We start from the raw sequence: 9,035 nt of genomic DNA, 5'->3' as shown, positions 1-9,035 counted from the left end.
TATTGGGCTTTATAAATAAAATTGAATTGATTGAGTTAGACTGACAGGTCTGATATGTCTTATTCACTCAGCAGCTGACTTGTTGAATGATGGCGAGTGGATTTAATAATAGTGATAATAATGATGATAATAATAATGATAATGATGCTCATCACAGTGACAGTGGCAGGGCTACAGACCGTTCTTTAACTGCCACAAACTTCGTTAGCTAACGGGAAAAAAAGGCATTGTACATTTCTGCAAACCACAGAAATGTTACATTTGCATGTTATTATGTAGCATATACGTTGAAACTGTGCATGCCATCAACACCGTGGTTTACATGTGGTTAGGATTAGCCACAAAAACCCATTGGTCATGGTTCGGAGAAGATCAGATTTTGGTTTAAAACCCCTTTTAGGGGGCACAATCCCAGATGGAAAAGCGCCGATGTCTTGGTAAAAACCCATGCATTTTGCAGCACTATCCCAACTGGACTAACAAAGATGGGTTGATAAAAAACATCCAAGTTTGGAAACGAAAAAGCCGATGGAAACATATCAACAGGTTGCTACAAAACACCTACGTTCGGAGCCTGAAAATCTGCTGGAAACATGGCAGTTACTTGCTAAAACACAACCGGTTTGTTGTGGCAGGCGTCTTGCCTAGGTGACACGCCATTTACCACTGGCACCACCTCCTGATGACAAAGTCAGCTTGTAAACTACATCACTTTACAAATGCTGATATGATGGTCTGACCCATCCATTCATCCATGCCTACTCCTAACGCAGACTTTTGTTGCTCTATAATTATGTCTCCCGAGTTAATCCTTTGCTCATGTCATAATTTTCTAAAGCCTTTAGAAAGTTTTGTCAGTTGGATATAAACGTGTTGTTTTGAGGCACATGCTGAAATGTTATTTTAAACATTATGAACAAAAATATGCCATACATCTGTGGTCCTGTGAATCCCAACACATACCCTGATAAAGTTCAGTGTTAAATGTTCAGTTCCTGTTTGTCTGATTCGCCAAAGGAAAACTGGATCGCTTTCGGATCATCAGCTCTCTCACATCCTCTCTGGCTTAAAAAGCCATATCCTAACACCACAGGAAGTTAGATCTCACATCATTAAAGGTTTTATGGTTATAAATAGAGAATTTTTGGAATTTCTGTCACCATATTTTTGGATAACCGCACTGAGGTTCCACCGCGGCCGGGTGTTTAATTCCCAGAGACAGAAGTTCATGATATTCCAGGAAGTTACAGTTTAGTATGACAGGAATTCTAATTACAAAATTTTATCATGGTATGCACGCAGCACTTGGAATTCAAACATGTTTGTTTCCTGTTGAGGGGAGGCTACAAAAGACACCATGTTTGTGTGAAGCAGATGAAAGGCCATGTGGCAAGTGGGGGGTTAATTGTGTGGCCCCTGTACTATTCAGGGACCAAAATGAGTCACAGAGCCTGTTGTTAGTCCTGATTGCTGCTGTTTTCCAGAGTCCATAATGAACAATTCCCTGTAGTCACGTCTCAGGTTCTGCTCATTTATTTATTTGTGCTTGGAGACGTACGGATAAAAGGAAAGGCAGGCGGGGGAGGAGGCAGAAAGAGATCTGCTTCAATTACAGAACACCCTGTTTCGTTAGCACATCCGGACTTAAGTGATCCGCTGCTAAGTGGCTGCACACTGGTAGCTGAGCTGTGAAGTGCATTGTGGATGAAAAACATAAAGGCTGCATTTAATCAGGCTATTTATCCTCTCACCGGTGCTCCCACATACTGTAGGCCTCTGTGTCGGTTCTTGTGTACGCACTGGCTTCTCCTGTTCCACGCATTGTTTCCAGAGGGAAGGATAAGGCCCTGAGTAATTACTGCAATTTATGATCAAAGCTAGAACAATGTCCAAGACAAATACAATCGTGGCATCGGATAGCAGTACATCTGATGATATGGGGGAACTTGAGATTGCCTGAGTGAGCCGTGCCAGGGAGAGGCTGAAAACACACCACCCTTTTTTTTTTTTTTTTGCAGGGAAAAACGGCTGGAAGTCAGTCACAGGTACTCATTATGTCTTCATGTATGAGTCGACCTCGTGACCTCAGAGTGAACTGCAGCGTGTGATTTATGATTCACAGAATATGATATGGGGTCAACAGCATATGGATGCTGGATTATACGAACCGGCTGCCATGAGGTGTTTGAGTAAAGAAAATATAAGTAAAAGCTGTAATACTGATGTGTGTTGGGACAAATTCTTTTTAGATCTGCATTTTAAAAACACATATTTCCTAATTTCTCAAAAACCTTTTTACAGATATTTTATAATAACACAACCTGTTGCCAATCTTTGTGTAACAGGGTCAATTATACAGCAGCAATGTGTGTAACAAAATCAAATGTACATTTCTAATATTAAGTATTATAATTACACAAAATTTGTTCCAGTTGTTAGTACCTGACACGCTTAGGCCTCCATACTCAATATGTGGAACATTTGATACTCAGTTTTTGTACCCATACGTTCTCCTTTGGGGGTACCCCACCTATAAAGGGGTGTATCCTGCCTTACCTCTGCACTTTTGCTGTTGTACTCCATGGAAGAGGTGAGCAATGTTGCTCTCATGGTAAATTCCATGTTTTATTGCTGTTAAGCTGTTTATAAGTTCATTTTTCAGCCTAAACTTATTGTGTAATATACTAACCTATTCCCGTGTCACTTAACTTGTGTAGGGGCTCGAGTTATACGGTTGTAATTGACGGAGGATTCTGTTTTTACCTGTTGTGAGGAATAAACGGAGGTCGCCGGTTACATTTTCACAGAACAACCCTGCATTTTATTCCCATATTACAGAGTCAACAGATGACAAGAGTGCATGACATTTATATTATGTAATCTAACACATATAGGACAGGTGCATAGGAGGGTGAGATCATGAATGCAGTGAGACTGTGGATGTATAAAGAGAACTGGATACTGGATAGTCCTGTTCATTCCTATGAAAGTTGCTCAGCAGCACATGAAGCCAAAAAAAGTTTGATTTCCACAGTATGAAATCACCCAGATCTTCCACATCATGTGGCCCATAGAGCAAGCAAACTCGATACTTGGGACGGTCAAGCAGCTAACATCCAGTTCAGTGCTCCACTGTCTTGAATAGGAATAAATACAACTCAGTTACTTTTATCGTAGCGAATGAATCAAATCCCAATAGTGACTTTCAAAAAGTGCATCTGCTGACTTACAGACTTTTCTTTTACAGTGTTAGTCTATTGAAAAAAGTCTTTTTGGGCCCTATGGCATCACGTGAGGGACCTAGACGTTGCAATTCCACATTTGGGCAATGTGTAAAACTGGCTTAAAAGACTGGCGCTGTTCCTGAGGGCTTGGCTCGAATAGTCTTTTTAGCTTAGGAAGGTTCCTTATTGAGTGAAATGAGGTATCTAAGTGGTAGCCATGATAATAGCTGGACAAATTCTCTAAATGCTGAGGAAAGGTGCTTTGATGCTTTTTGTTAGCATAGGTTACACTCAACCATCGTCTACAAAAGCAAAACAGATAATGCAGCCCCACAATTCCTTGCAGTAGCAACAATTAAGGTGATGTACCATTCAGCCATTCACAAAAACAAATGTATAGTCTTGCATAAATTTAACAATTTTCATACAATCATTGGGATTCATGTTAATGGAAAAAAGGGTTAGGCTTAATGAGACAACCATTTGGTTTCTGTTAGCAGATATTCTTTTCTTATTCTTTTTACTTCAATTCCAACATTTGGTGATGAAGTAATATTTTTCACTGGGTTGTCTATGTTTATGTATCCATCACGAAACAATGCAGTAAGAACACATGGATAAAGATAAAAAGATGGGGGAAAAATGTAATCATAAATTGGTGGTCAGTGACGAATATATTTCCAAAATGGAGATGGCAGTGTGTTTTGATTTGGCGGTATGCGCCCTTTTGTGACATAAAAAAAAAAACATGGAATACATAACAACAACATAAACAACAAACAGGGAGCATGTAAATCTAGACGTAAACACAGTCCAAGGTTTATGCAACTCGGGAAAACAAAAGCAGGTGGAGGCTGTGGTGAAGGAGGCTCCTGCCAACAGCAACAAGCAAACATCAGTACACAGTGAGTGACAGTGTGTGGGCCTTCATGGGTGTGGTACGCCAGCTGTCAGCTGACTCAGCACAGGGTGATGCTTCAATTCATGTTCTGCCAGATGTAATTTATTTAGTGCTGACTCATATCATGTAAGCTAATGGAATGTAGCCAGAATAAAGGGCTTATCATAGGGTACACAAGTGGACCTAAAATTTTATAGTAAAGCTCGGGTGGGCAGAAACTGGAAAGGCAAATCAAATTGGTTGAATTAGGAGATACACTCTCCTCCTGCAGCTCCACCCTCTCTGTCCTAAGCCCCTCCCACCAGACAACCACTGGCATATGCACGCACATCATACAGTAACCCAGTGTTTCCCATACACTGACTTATTTAATCTTATTGGGAGCAGCTCATTTGCTCATTCGCAAGTTATGGTCTGTTCATCAGACCATAAATAACACAAGAAATAACTAGCTAAACACCCCACGGTCCCCCCACCTCGCCTCTATCACTGTGGATCCCTTCCAAAGTAGGACGGAGCTTCGGTCGGTGGCGGTAGCAGCTCCAGTCCTCCAGCACAAACTCCCTAGTGCCAGGTGGCTGGTGGCTAGCAGCAGTACCAGGTCTAAAGCTCCCCGTGTAACAGCAGCAACAGAAAGCTGACATTTGCACTGGCTGGATTTGGGTTGCTGCAGCTGCTGACAGGGGGTTTATCTCCAGAGCTGCTAGCCGCTGTCCTCCTGGTGCCTGTAGCACTGAGCAGTGATGCAGAGGACACCATGCAACTCGAGGCTCTAGCTTAGCTACATGAACATTAACATGAAGCCGTAGCTGTGAGCCTTGAGCTCTGGTTAGCAGAAGGCGAAACTATAAGCAATATATTCTCTCCATCTCTGAAACTCTTCGCCGATATCGACTTGTGTTTTGTTTATTGTCAGACCTTTTTTAAGACCCTCTGTTTTATAAGTCCATCTTTCTTTTGGGGGGTTGCTTTGCAATGTGGGCAGCTGTTGCCAATGCTTGAAAAGCAACTTTCTCTGCAGGACTCTCCACTATAAAATCAAGTTTTCAACAAAGGGATGTGTATGCAGTTCTGCATTTGTAGAAAAGCCAATAGGATCACTCTCTCTCTCTGAAATGACCTGTGATTTGCCAGAGTCTTACATCACGGCCTAGATTTTCTAAAGTCTGAAAACAGAGCCAAGAGCAGGTACAGAAGTCTAGTTTTCTCTCAGACCACTTGAACTACAATATGCTCAAAGTTTATAATGGGATTTTTGCTAATCCCATTGCCAACTGCCTATGCCAGATTTAAAGGCAGTAGTGGAATTTAACAGTACCTGATTTACTCACTTTTCTCTTCACCACATTTATTCTAAAGCTTTGCCGATTGAAAAAATTACCACAAAATTTAGAATCAACTAAGAAATTATATAATTATGGGTTAAGCTACCCAGCAGAACATAAAGTAATTAGCCCTACCTTTACTCTGCTATATTAAAGTGATGTACACATTAATGCACAATCCCATAACCCAGTTTATATTATTCTGATAACATCCTTTCTGCTTACTTTTGAGACTTCAAGTAAATTTTGATGCCAATTCTTACGTGCTTTAACTTGGGTACAATTTCTAATGAAGGACTTTTATTTATAAAAGACTGTTTTTACACAGCAATATTGTTACTTTTACTTCGTAAAAGATCTTTGTACTTCCACTGCTGATTCAGCGTTAATTTACCCAGTGGTCTGACCTCGTCATGCCCCTCTGCCTTTTATTCTTCCAACTCTAATATTTTTTTGGATCCCTTTGTTAGTTTCTCCTGTAAAATTGAAAACACTCCTTTACAGGCCGATTTATTTAACCACAAGCACAATTATTTAATTTGTTCAGAAACCTTTTGGTAAACGCTGCTGAGGAAGTTAAGGTAGTTATATCTTCCAAACTCTGTAAGCCCTGCTGGGTAGGAGGTGCAGACCTCCCTGCAGCTTTTTGGGAAAACAGGCACTGATTTCCAGATGCTGCCGTGTCCCAGTCACTCCAGTGAGGCACATTTATATAACACTGTGCATTGTGGTTCATCTGCTCAGCAGCACGCTCTCGTCTCACTTGTTTTCAAAAGGACAAACAGCTATGCTCCAAATTTTATCTGCTGCCTTCCAAAATAGGGCGGTTATTTTAAGTTTGTTGTCGCCCACATGAATCAGACAAAAATAATGAGCTCTACGTTATAATTAAACTTTCTTTATGTGTGGACGATATTTGTCCATGCTTTATGTGAAGAGACTGTTTTGATGCACAAGATAAAACTGTAAAACAACAGCTCACCCACACTCTCCTCAGGACAGGCAAAGCTTCACTGCAACCTGAAACACACACATAGCAGGATAGTCTTCACAGTTACGTCTGACACCTACTGTCATAGGGATGTGCAGCAATTTGAAGGAGCATAAAATGTCCACTAGATTTTTCAGCTGACTGAGCTTCTACTTGTGAAGTGTCAGACAAGGGAGTTAAAAGTTAAACACGACTGAGTGCAATTTAAACCGATTGAGTGAATAAATATGTACAGTCGTGATGTACCGTCATTGCATATAGGCCAATGTAAGCTCTCTTCGTCATCACTGGATGGCTTTAAACACGCTTATGTATGCACACAGGGCTGATACCGGAACTGTCTTTGTTCTTTTGTCCTTGTTTTATTAGCTGTTCAAAGCTCTCTATTACCATTGTCCCGTGTGCTCTTCTTATTTAACATCCAGTGTTCATTTGAAGTTTGACTGGCATTATTTTAATCACATCATCTCATCGCACCCTCTACTTTTGCTGTGGCACCTGACTAATGAATTAGCTCCACCTACTGCTTATATCTATGAATCAACTCCCAATTTTGAAAATGTGGTTAAAATTTTCGCTACATTGGGATGAAACCCAACTTAAAAGAATACTCCGACGATTTGGGAGTTATGCCCTTTCTCTATCATTTTCATATTGAGACAACATGATCGATATGTAGTTGCGGGGCTTGCCAACCTATGCCTACGGAGGTGGAATCATTTTGCTGCACAGAATGGGATTGGAACTTTGCAGCAATCACTAATCCTGGCGTGATTGAAACATTTTTTCATGTTCCTAAAATAAACTGGAAAAAACGCCCCAGGCCTGCAGGAGCTGAGTGAGTAATATCGTCCGTGTCGTCTCTTTGTTCAGAGCAGTATCTCCCTATTCATTCCTGGGTGACACTGAGATCCCTCGACCAATCCAATGGATGGATTTAAAAAAATTTCAGGGGATCTCAGAGGATAACAGCCACGCCTTGAGATAAACAAAGTTCAACTTTTTGAAGGCAGCAGTGCGCACTCCATGTCATGTGACAAGGACCAACCGATCACAGCCAACAGATTCCCTTCATCCGTACATGTCAGACTGTGGTAAGTATGGCTAAGTTAAGAATTTTAGTGCAGGGCTACTAGAGCTTTACATCTGTGCCACGGACAATAGGCCTACGCACAAACAGCACCTGCAAGAAGATCAGATCTGCACTCAGGATTTCATGTAGATAGGCTGTGATACGGTGCTTAGACACAACCTGCCACCGCACACTGGAAAGCTCTCACAGAAAAGGCTCAGTAGTAGCACCTAGCGCCTGACCTCACATTTTCCAGACAGTTAAAGACACGGCATGTGTGCGGTCCCTAAATCTTTTTATATGATACTTTGACACTGTAAGTGATATAATGTTTCATGTTTACTTTAAACACAGTTAAAACCAAATTACATACTTATACAATATGATTAATAGACTGAAACGTGCCTTACGTTTCTTCCTTGCTTCTCGGTCGGCCATGCTTGTTGAAAAAGGGGGTGTGGCTTTACTGCAGTCCACTTTAGGTGATGTGGAACACTGTGATTGGCTTATAGACATTCATTCAAATAAGTTTGTGCATTTGGGTGGAGTCAGATGACAGTAATCAGAGATCTAGACAGCCTAGAAAAAGTATGTCCAAAAAATCTGAAAATCCAAAAATTAAATTAATTAAATCAAATAAATGTACTAAAGTAATCTGTACACAACCATATTCTAAGCCAGCATCAGTTGTTATTCAGTAAAGGTAAATCAATTATTAAAGCTGCTGTACATACACACTGAATATCTGGATCTATGTAACTTTTTAATGTAAGAAGTAATCATTGTGTTATCCAAAGCAACATTCTCCCCCTTTTTTTTTATTTATTGTGTCTGCGGTGGATTTGCACTGCGTGTTTTCCAAAGTTCATTTACTTTGAGACATTACAGGCTCAGTGCATTTCTCACATGGCACATCTCCTCACTCCATACATTGGTTCCACAAATCTGTTAAACCTCCAGCTTTGCTCTGCTACCTTGTACTTCTGGCAGTGTCAGGATTACACTCTCTGGCTGCAAAACAGCTGCCTACAATGTGATCTGTTGAGTGGGGTGTTTTATGCCAGCTGTGCTCTCCTTCTTCCAGTAAACTGCACCTGTGAACACACATACTGTAGATTTGGTTGGACCAAGAAACTTGCTGACTGTTATAAACTTTCCAGGTTCAATAAACCATTGAATCCTAAATAGGAATTGGCATGACTAACTAAATAAAAAGGACTCATGTTGAAGGGCCTGACAGAGTTTTAGTCAGGTTAAAGTCCATCCAAAAACCCACCTAAGATGGAAATTTACTCCATATTAACCCAGGTCCGATCCAATGTTTGTTAAAAGTTAAACACTCTGTCCCAAAGATAGAAACCAGAGTAGCTGAGATGACAGTCTATGACACAGTCAAGACACAAAACCTTGAACTGCTCCATAAAAAGAATTTGGGACACAGATCGAAATGTCTGTGGCTCAGACACAGATGGTGACTCTGATAGCAAAGATTATTGATCGTTGTATCAGCACAAAGTCTTCA

This window comes from Epinephelus moara, chromosome 5 (genome assembly GCF_006386435.1).
Source record: "Epinephelus moara isolate mb chromosome 5, YSFRI_EMoa_1.0, whole genome shotgun sequence".
Lineage (NCBI taxonomy): Eukaryota > Metazoa > Chordata > Actinopteri > Perciformes > Serranidae > Epinephelus > Epinephelus moara.
Note: the sequence above shows the minus strand (reverse complement) of the source record.